The following is an 11,541-nucleotide window of genomic DNA, read 5'->3' on the forward strand; positions in this document are numbered from 1 at the left end:
CTCTTTGTCCATGACACATGCAGTGCCCAATGGCCCAGATGTTCCCAACTGCCATGTCTTCCATTCCTTTGGGGAGGGGGGCAGCATGGGCAAAAACAACCCCCAATCCTAAATAAAGTGAGTAATAAAATTATTATTTTACACTGTTGTATTACACACTCTAAATCCTAGAAACAGAACTGGTTACATATCAAATTAATGTGACCATCTTGCAAACATGTCACTTTCCCCAAATGCTGAAAAAATCATTCTTGTTGGGGGCCATTGGATCCTGCTTGAAAGTTACTCTATGGGATTTAGTTGTCAAACTACATGCATGAGCACAGCCCTTGCATTCATGAACAGCTCCGGTCCTAATACTTCCTAAATAACGTTGGAGAGACACTGTCTAACGTAATTTATGGTTGATGAATAGTACTGTCCTGAAGGAATTGTCTTCCTCACTCAAAGCAAGTATTAGAATGTAGTTTTCAGTGTTCATATTTATTAACATGTACAAGACACATCTAATATCACATCAGCTGTTCCTGGGTAATTTTTGGTTCAATCATTGTTCAGCTCTGCTAAACTTTGCAGGCTTTCCCATTTGAAACACTATAAAACTATGAATTATGCCCTTTGGCTTATAAAAGCTAAACCAATATGTATATCACTGTATTTGACCATACCATATTCAATTGTTGTCATATTTTCACTTTAAAATGGCAACCAAATGGCAAGTCTCTTGTTTAACAAGCAATTCTCCAGCAATAAGGAGGATGTTTTTGACCCAAAGGAAATTTGTAGGGGTATTTTTGGACCCACCAAGTAATTCCTTCCTTGGGGCTTTCATGCAAAGACTCTTCAGATATATTCTCACCTTTTAATTTTATAATTCTCTAGCATATTGATTATGCTTTTTATCATTTAATATTGCACTTTCATTCACATTTAACCTCATCTCTTCATGTTGAAATCAATCACTTAAAAAAATGATACAGACCCTTCTATGCCCAATGAAAAGTGACAATATGATTTCCAAATCCTGGAAATATCTAGTCAGTAATGTATCTATCTACTCAGTAATGTAATAAACTGATTTCAAGGTTATAGTGTTAACAGACATCTAATTTGGCAGTTACACCAATATGGGATGGAATTAGTTTGCCAGTTAGTGCAATATGAATTAAACAGAGCAAGGTATATCTGTAGCTGAAAGGATCTTAGAGCCAGTTAGGTGGTTTGAAATTACAGATCAAAACAAAAGTGTTCCAGTTGGGAGGGAGGACAAATCTCCCTGTGAGGACAAACATGTCATGCTAACTTCATTTCCACAGAAAAGTGGCATATCTCTCAGACGCATGTTAAATAGTTTGAGCTAAGTAAAAACATGTTCTTAATCATTATCTTTCAAATGATAAATTAGTAATTATTGATTTCCTTTGATATCCTGAATGTAACCTGATCTATGACAGTTGCTGCCATGTAGGGTTTCAATTTGGGCCAAGACATAGGGAAGGAAGGGGAATAACCTTTCCAACCACATCAGCTTTTTAAAATTTAAACTGACACACACACACATATGCTTCAGTTAGACCTGGAAAGAAAAATGGTACCGTCTATTGTTACATAGATGGGTCTCCTTGTGAGTAGGGAGAATTAGCAAACAAGAAGAAAGCTGTGAGTGGCAGTAACAAGTGAGATCCTGCAGGTCCCTTCCCCAAACTGACTAGATGGGTGTTTTCCAAAGCAGAGAATGTTTTATTTAGAGAAATTCACACAGAGAAAGCAGGCAAATATATAAAAATCAGGCACACAAGAGTCCTAGGAAAAGAAGTGAGAAAACAGGGAATAGTTGTAGGATTCAGGTAATAGTTACCTATTAGAGGAGTAGTAGAGAGGTCCATGGAGGAAGAAGACTTGACTGACCAGTGCTCCTTGCAGGGAGGTTCAGAGGAGTCTGAGGGTACAGCACTTGGATCCAAGTAAGTGTGCACACTTTGACTGGGGCAAAGCTCAAGCAATTACAGGGCAAAATGAACCCTGGGGCTGGAAGGTGACTTCAGCCCAACAATGACCTTAATGGTTGTCTCCACGGATGGACAAAGAGATTGTGAAGCCTTGATTAGTGTTCCAAGGTGTGACAATGAGAAGCTGGGAAGGTTTTGATTAGTCATTCCCAGCACATTCGTTAGAGGGCTTATAGTTTTACCACTCATAAGTGCATATTAAACATATTAAACAGCAGAGAGCTGAGCGGACTGATCATACTATTTGCCCATCTTTTCCTAATAGCAATGGGGAGGGTCAGTTTTGATTGGCAAAGATATGCAGGAGTGAAACATTTAAATCTCTCCTCCCCAGTGCCATTTCCCCCATTGAAACCAGGGACCCAGGCGGTTCATATCAGCCTTATAAAAACATTGGTGGCAAGCTGCTGCTTCAGATGGGGGAGCTGTCTGTAAGCAAGGACAAGTTTCAACTCTTACCTCATATCTTCCCAAGTAACTCTATTGCAGGGCCCAGCAATGTCAGCCATATTACCAATGGGTTTATTCATTCAGGAAAAGGTAATGTGATTTATTAAAATGTTATACTGTGTGTGATCCCTGAAATAAAAAAAAATTACCCACCTTCTCACGCCAGGATCTTTTGTGCACTTGAAGTGTTCAGCAGACTCTGCCTAAGTACGTTTTTGCTTTACTACTATAAAGAATAGATCTTGACTCTTTTCTGAAAAGGAGTGTTTTGGAATAGATAGTATTGGAACCTTGTTCTGGTCTTTGTTCTGTGTTGTAACCAGTACCATGTAAATCCATACAAATAACTCTATATCCTTAATAATGCAGAATATCTGACTGGTCATCAGAATGGTTATTTCTGGCTATGAAGCTGATACAACTGCTCAGCTTTTAACCCCATGTCTCTCCAAAGGTACAAAGCAAAAGCTAAGGGAAGCTCTATAAATCTATTTTGCACTAGAACAAACAGTCCCCAGCTGTAGCAGCCAGTACTACTATCTTTAGCAAGCAGCTTGCCTTTCCAGATGTCATACGCGAGAGGGAGTGAGCAGGCTGTGCTAACAGCATCTGTTTTGTTATCAAAGGTTCAGTGGCCATGCATAGATTTCATTTCAGTATGCAGCAGGGATCTCCTTGACATTCTAGTTGTTTCCAGTGTATTACAGCCTGTAAAAAAGTAGCATAGATTTGAATGTTTCATGTATCTGCAAATAAATAGTGGTTGCTAAGACTTTGAACCTCTTTTTTCTTAGGCCAGGAGGTCAGAAACTGATAATAGGGATGTAATTTGACAGGAAGAGGCAGCATATAATACAAAAGGAAAACAGTGATTCTTAAATATGAGGGTGATGAGAGGGAATAGTTTGTTACTTTCCAATTGATCTAGTGGTCCTATTTATCAGGTAAAGTCCTGATTTTCAGTTACCTGCATCTTGTAAATCAGATTCGCAATTTTGTTCATTTTTTATCTCTTGAATACACATTAAAATTGCTGTTAGTGTGACATACTGTAAGTTTCAGCACTCTCTCCCTTAATGCCTAGAACTTAAATCTCTGTGGGTCATTCCACACATTCCATAGAACACTGGAACTCAATAAGAAATTGTCTGCCACCCATCCTGGATCTTTAATTACTATTCCTGAAGGAGGCACATGTTTAGGCAATAAAGGTGGGTGACATTAACCACTGGCAATGTATGATCTAAGCAAACTTTTATGAAGCTGATTACATTCAGGAGAGGCTTGTGTGGCAAAAAGTGCCTCATTCTACCAGGGTGTATGTGGACCGTACCAGATGGCCCAAGTTCTCATGTTCAGGGGAGGGGCCATAGCTCAGCAGTATAGCATCTGGGCTCAGTGGCAGAGCATCTGTTTGGCATGTAGAAGACCCCAGGGTTCAATCCCTGACATCTCCAGCTAAAAGGATCAGGTGATGTCAAAGATCTTTGCCTGAGATGTTGAAGAGCCACTGCCAGCATGTGTGCTGAGAGTTTGATCCAGTTTAAGGCAGCTTCATGCTTTTATGTCCCAAATCACTAGACATCAATGAAGAATTCATAGCTATCAAGCAAGGGATACATTTTATAAAATTATATAAACACAACCCTCTTTCCTTAGGCATAAAACATATCCCCCTATGATTTTCTTTAGAGGCAGCAAAAAAAGACTTAAAGTTACCAAGTTTCGGCTTCCATTTTTTTGTACCAGTTCGGCCAGTTGAATCTTGGAGCTATGTTTTTCTTTTCAGCTATGTTCTCCCCACAAGCTAGGGAGCAATTTAAAAAAGAGAGCCCTCCACCCACCTCAAAATATTTTCTGGAGTGTCTGGCATTCTAAGGAAGCCCTTTTAAAAGGGGTTAGTGGAATAATCCTACAGTAAGGTTAAGTACCAAATGTTCAAACTTTCAGTAACATCCTAAGAAGAGTGGTGCCCTTCTAAGCCTGTTGACTTCAATGGATGTAAAAGGTGTAACTCTGCTTACGATGGCACTATACATCTTACACATAGTACATTATACTTTTAATTGTTCTGATAACCACTACTTAGGAAATCTTATCAGTTAAAAAAAATCAGTTGACATAATAAAAGAGTTACTCATACATCCTACTTTGTATTCACACACATTTCAGATCTAACATAGAAAACTACTATAAGACTTTCTCTTAACACTTTCAGGCCCCAGCAGAAAACTGCTCTGAGAAATAATGGCTGATATATTTAGCATTATATTGGTGTAAATATAACTAAATTCCTAGCTTTACTTTCAAAAGGCCACTCTTAAATTCTTGGAGTGCAAAAGCCTCATGGTAGGATGTAGAGAGATTTGATGTCAGTCAACCATATATTCAGTAATAAATGCTTCTTATATTAAAAGTCGATATTGGCATTAAAAATAAATCTAATCTCTCTCATTTGATGCCTTGCTGCTATTATGAATGTTGGAGGATTCCTTTTCATTCCTGTTTGTTTTGCCCATACCTCATGGCTTTTCAATAGGCACACATATCAATGGAAAATGAACCATGGTAAATGCACTTTAAGAGCCCCAAAACACCTTTTAACCAATAGGCAGCATATGAATCCAAGCATATTATTATTATTTATTTACAAGATTTTTACTCTCCCTTTCTGCCCCATAGGCCACCAAGGCAGTTAACAAATTATAACAAATTAAAATTTAATCTTTAAAAACATTAAAATGAGTACACAAGTAATCATTAAAACAATTTACAGAGCTTAAAATGAATACAAAAATAAAAACAACAGTTAAAACACTGGGGAAGTAGAAGGGATTTTTGAAGGAATGCCAAGTGAAACAAAAAAAGTCTTCTCCCACTGGCAGAAGATGGCAACAGAAGGGGGCAGGTGAATCTCCCGGGGGAAAAAGTTCCAGAGAATTGGTACCAGAAGGCCCTGTCCCGGGTTGCCAGCCTCGTAGTCTCAGAAGGCAAGGGCCCCAAAGCAGGACCTCTGAAGAGGACCGCAGTGGTCATGTGGGTTCATAAAGGAGTAGGTGGGCCTGAAGCAGGCAGGGACAGTGGGCTACAAATCTAATAGAATAAAATAAATAAATAAATAAAAGTCGAGTTTAGATGTCAGCAGGGGACTTCCACCACCCAGTTAAAACTTAAATACTCGCAATGTCAAGAAAACATGGTTCCATTGCATTCCCTGAACTTCAATCATATATTCTAATTGTCAAGTGTGGCCACTACTGTAAATCTGCAGATCAGGAGGACCACACAAAGCCTATGGAGACTTTTCTGTAAAATTGGGGGACCACCCAATTTTGCAGAAAAATCTAAAAACCTGAGAAAAATTGAGAGGATGTAAATCCTCCCCAAACTGAGAAGTGCTGTCTGCACGCATACAGACAACACTTCTCTGATGAAATGGAACAGCTGTAGGCAGGCTGCAGCAGCACTTCAGTTGGGCAGGCTGGCTGGGGCTGGGAGAAGAAGCCACAACTCACATCCTCACTGTTGCCACCGCTGCCCACTGGACCTGCCCTTCCACTATCACCTGGTGTAGCTTTCTGCTCTCCCACTGTCACCTAGCATGGCTCCCTGTCCCCCACCATCGCCTGGCAAAGCTTCCTGCCCCTACCTGGCATGGCTCCCCACCATCACCATGCAGCTCCCGGTCCCCAGTCTCCGCTGCCAGGCCAGATGCAGCTCTTGGCCTTATCACCACTTCTGGGCCCAGTGCAAATCCCCACCTTGCAGCCATTGGGCCCATTGAGGTGACAAAGCTGAGTGCTAGTGGCTTGGGAGAGCTACCATTGTCATTGGTGTAGGAAAAGTAAGGTGGGGAGGATTTAATCATCCCACTGTTCTCACAGGCCCCTGTTAGAAGCTTTCTAAATTGCCATGCAACTTGTTCAGCATTTCTGTATCTCTTCAGAGCTTAAGCCTGGACTAATTGGGCTACTCTGGTGTCTTTCTGGATCTAGTTATGGAGGACAAGTGGATCAAATGAAATGCTTCTTTTCAGCTGCAGAGATATGTTCCTCTTCCACGGGAACTGGGAGGGGGAATATTTCCATTATGCTGCCAGAGATACCACCATGTGTTTTAGTGTTGTTCATTTGTGAAGTGTTCTGAATCAAGAACATTGTATCACAAATTCTGCTCTCTATGCCACCACCTGTATAGGTGAGGGAGAAGATGACAAGGAGATGGCTTGTTTGGTGGTGGCACCTTACCTGTGGAATGGCCTCCCTCTTGAGGATTGCCTAGAACTGACTTTACTGTCTTTTTGGAGCCAGACCAAAATATTTATTTTAACTTAGACTTTTGAATAAGGGTTTTTGTCTTAAATTTTTTTACAGTCCATTGTTAGACTGAGGGCCATTTTAGGAGTATTATTTAAGGCTGTTAAATGTACTGTACTGTCCTTATGATCTGGCACTTTTTTATGGTTTACTTGTTTTAATGAATTTATGCTGTTATAGCACGTTATCATGCTTTACTTTGTGAGCTGCCTTGAAGAAGTCTCTGGAGAGGCAGCATATGCAGCTTCTAAAGAAAACTAACAAGCAAACTTGGGTCTACTTGGCAAGGAATCTCATAACACATCAAGGGCTGGCCCCACTGCAAAAGCAACTTAAGCAGGGTGGTAATACTTCTGGAAGTACCAATGAAGTTTCATATGATCTAAGAGGTACATCGTATGCCTCTGTGCAACAGTGCACAAAATACTGGTATACCCACTGTAGGGGTACCAGTGAAGCAGCATACAGAGGTGTACCATAGCAACCTCTGTGAGAATGTATGGGATTCTAGAGCACTCCAGATCTTAAGATGTACACTGCTCATTAGCATGTTCATTACTTCAAGGGACTTCATTTCAACTTGCTCCACATTACACTGTTGAGTTGGTGAATGCATCAGAGACGGGTAAGTTAACAGAGTACCATTTCAGAACTTGTTGCCAAATCACCCCATGTGCCTGTGGGTCTATGAGGAGATATCTTTAATGGCTCTGCCAGGATATTTTGAGTTGCAACAACATTCATTTCTGAAAAAATAAAATGCAACAGGACTTGTTTGTACGCCAGCGTTCCCAGAGTGTTGTCTTTTTCTAAAGTCCATGATGTTATTAAGATTGATTGATTGATTGATTGATTGATTGATTGATTGATTGATTGATTGATTGATTGATTGATTGATTGATTGATTGATTGATTGATTGATTGATTGATTGATTGATTGATTGATTGATTGATTGATTGATACTCCGCCCTCCCCACAGATGGGCTCAGGGAGGCTAACAACATTCAAAAAATACATTAAAAGTCATAGAACCATAAAATTAATAATAATTTTTTAAAAGTCATTAAAATAGGCCAGGAGCAGGCTATTTAAACAAATATTGGGAGCCCGTATATGAGCATAGCAGATGTCCGAGGGCAGCCCCAGAAAAAGTAGTGGTCTTAGATGGAAGAAGGAGGACACCTGCTGGCACTCAGCCAAAGGCCTGGTGGAACATCTCCATTTTACAGGCCCTGTGGAACTTTAACAGGGCCCACAGGGCCCGGATCTCTAGTGGGAGAGCCTTCCATCAGGCTGGGGCCAGGGCAGAAAAAGCCCTGGCCCTGGTTGAGGCCATACGGATGTCCTTCAGACCGGGGACCACCAGGAGTTGCTTGTCTGCAGAGCACAACACCCTGCAGGGGATGTAATGGAAGAGGCGGTCCCACAGGTATGCGGGTTCCAGTCCGTGAAGGGCTTTAAACACCAAGGTTTAAAATTAAATATAGCTCCTGGTAGATAGAGCTGTAGAAAACCATATGAAAAAATGGCTGGGGGATCATTTTATGTGGCATTTATGGATAATTTAATGAGATTATTAGTCCAAATAAGTTTATGATCTTTCCCCAAAGGTCTCTGAAATGAAAATAGCTTTGTCACAATAAAAACCAACAACATGAGGTTAGAGCCAATCAGCTTTTCCTCTGCTATAAAAGGGAGGAGGAGTCCTCATTGATCACCACAAAGGCTGTGCTGGGGATCATGGGACCCGCATGGATGAAAACCTCATGGGATGGAGGCTGTAGTAAGAAGAAAAATTGGGTGAGGTGGGTTGAAAAAGCTGCTGGTCCAACACATGATGTTTAATGCTCCTGTCTTAACATCTCCTTTTTATATAAAAGGGAGATAGCAGGGGACATCTTGTGAATCCTTTGGAAAACAAGTAGTGGGAGCAGTAATTTACCTCACAAAGTTGTTGTGAAGATAAAATGAAGGAAGGAAGAACCATGGGGACTACCTTGAACATACTGACAGAGGCAGGTCAAATCAGATGTATTGTAGGGAAGGAAAACCCCTTAAGAACATAAGAAGAGTCTTCCTGGATTAGACCAAAGGTTCATCTAGTCCAGTATCCCATTTCCTACTATGAACTAGATGTCCCAGAAAGCCCACAGCAGAGGCAAGGAAGGAAAAAGCTCTCCAGTTGTAGGCTCCAGCTCTCAGGATCAGACCCAGACTTCCCCTTCCCCACCCAATACGTTTTTCCCCTTACCTTTTTGGAAGTTTACCCAGGACTCTTGAACATCCCCTCCTTTCCTTCAGCCAGTCAGCTTCTACACCTGAAGTCCCATCTGGCCCTCATTCCAGACTTGGAAACAAAAGGATCTTTTTTTGCTTTGTGACCTGGCTGCCTCCCTTGTAATCGGAGAGTGAAACATTTCTCAAATAAAAGTTCTTGAGATGTGCTGTTCTTCCAGGGGCTGCTCAAGCCATTTGGTTGCCCCAAGCACCCTTCTCCCTTGACACCCCACTGAGGCCCAGGTTGGCATAAACTTCTTCCCATCCGTGCCACCTCTTCAGACCCCAAGACAGGCTCCCTAGGGAACATCTTCTCAGCCTGCCCTGGACATAAGCAGCAGAGATTTATTTATTAATTTATTTGATTTATATACTTCTCTTCAATTAAGAGAATTAATAATAGATGGCTCTGAGGCAATACTGAGCACAAGCCACGCCCATTACCTCCTCATATGCTGTCAAAGCCCTGTCAATTTGATACCACAAGCACCTGTTTTTGTAGGTTGAACTTCTCAATATACTTTATTTCGGTTTTCACTTTATCCGGATTCTCAGTTTTTCTTTGGAATTGTAAAGCTGCCTCTCCATTTTGTCAAAAGGTCCTTTACAATTGACTTGAGGTCCCTGCTCAGATCAGAACACTCCTTTAGATCAGGTGTAGAACCTAAGCCAGGGGCTTCTTTAGCAGTGGAGAGAGAGAGGCAGTGGGGGGAAGGTTTTCTTCACACTATTTTAATGAAGATTTGGAGCCCAAGATGGAGATTGTGCTACACTCACATTGACATGGGTGTAGTGTACACACATCTCTCTTGCCACACAGTGTAACACAAAATGAAGAGTTTTGCTTGAGATATGGAACCATTTCATGATAAATTGTCATAATAAGCATGCCAGATTACCAAACTATACTAAATGTTTTTTTTAATAAATAAGGCATTTTTATCACTGATGTTTTATACGTCACAACTTGTCATTTCTGAAGTATGATGAAACAAAAACAGTTTAAAGGGCTGCCATACAAATTTTGTGCATGGCAGCTATTTTACACAACTGGCGCGCTATGAGCTAGGAACCACCGCAGCTGCCCCCACACCTGCCAGTGTAAAGTATTTACTTTTTTATTTTTTAATTTACATCATTTATAATCTGCCTTTCTCACTAAGACTCAAGGCAGATTACGTAGTGTGAGTATGATAAATATCATGACATTTCAATATACATGTAATGGGTATATACATGCAATATGGATCTCTTGATGCCACTTTCTTTTAGTACAGCCCTCCCATCTGAGCAAAAAGCCCTGTTGAACACTTTGGTTTTGCATCATTTACAGAAGGCCAGGAGAGCGGGAGCTTTCCTAACCTCCTCAAGCAGGCCATTCCAGAGAGTGAGGACCTGAGTTTATGTGCACCCACCTTCACTGCTGTGAAACAGGACAGAAAAAGCAGTTTCATCTACTAACTCTGTCTAATGGAAAGTAATTCTGAAACTCTATAGTGCTCTTCAGCAATTACAACCATATATTACACATGACCAGAAATCGACAAGCTCTTAGCAATTACTTGCTGATAACTACTAATGACTTCCTGGTTTTCCCAAACAACCTCAAGTATAATTGCCACCTTGCTTGAAGGCTGAAAATGGCCTTGAAACAGCTAGGAAATAAATCATTCTATTACTGATTTGGTTGCATGTGCTTTGAACACAATTATAATTTCTTCTGTATCTGTAAATAACATATTATACTTGTGCAATGGCCTCTTCTTCTCTAAATTGATTGTTTGGGAAGTTGCTATGCAATTACAAGTTAATTTATTATGAAAATTGCTTCTCAAAGGATAGAGATTTATGCACACTCTGCTGCAACCCAATCTCTTCACGTGACATGGCTAATGAGTAATCTCAGTTTCTCCTCCACATTTTCTAGCTATAAAGAACTTCTTATTAACTGTGAATGTACATAGCGGAATACTTACCTAATTTTCTAGATTTCAGAAGCTTGGTCCAAATTACTTTGGTATTATATTTATTAATTCCTTCACTTTAAACAGTTATATCCTCTCTAGAACCTTACGTCAACCTTTTACATATTTGTCGGCTGTCAGCACTGCATGAACTTCTGCTGCTACGTCTATAGCAGATGCTTCTGCCTCTTCTCTAGCAACCAGGCGCTTTGTTGCAGGATGTATTTCTTTCTATATGTCCTTAAATGCTGTGTTATGCAGCGTGCCAGTCAATGACATTCAGCCCACCATACTGATCATTTAAGGGTAGTATGGTAATTGTGAAAGAGACGACAACATTTCTTCAAAAATCACCAAAATGCCAGAAGAGGAAGCCAAAGACAGCTTGTACTGAGGGCTGTCCTGGTCAATATTACCAATACACATCTGTCATCATTATTATGGACAGGATTCTTCTGTATATTCACAACAGTGCTATCTCTTTCTAATTCTTATTTCCTGTCTTTACACACTCATGCAGTCAT

This window comes from Eublepharis macularius, chromosome 3 (assembly GCF_028583425.1).
Source record: "Eublepharis macularius isolate TG4126 chromosome 3, MPM_Emac_v1.0, whole genome shotgun sequence".
NCBI lineage: Eukaryota > Metazoa > Chordata > Lepidosauria > Squamata > Eublepharidae > Eublepharis > Eublepharis macularius.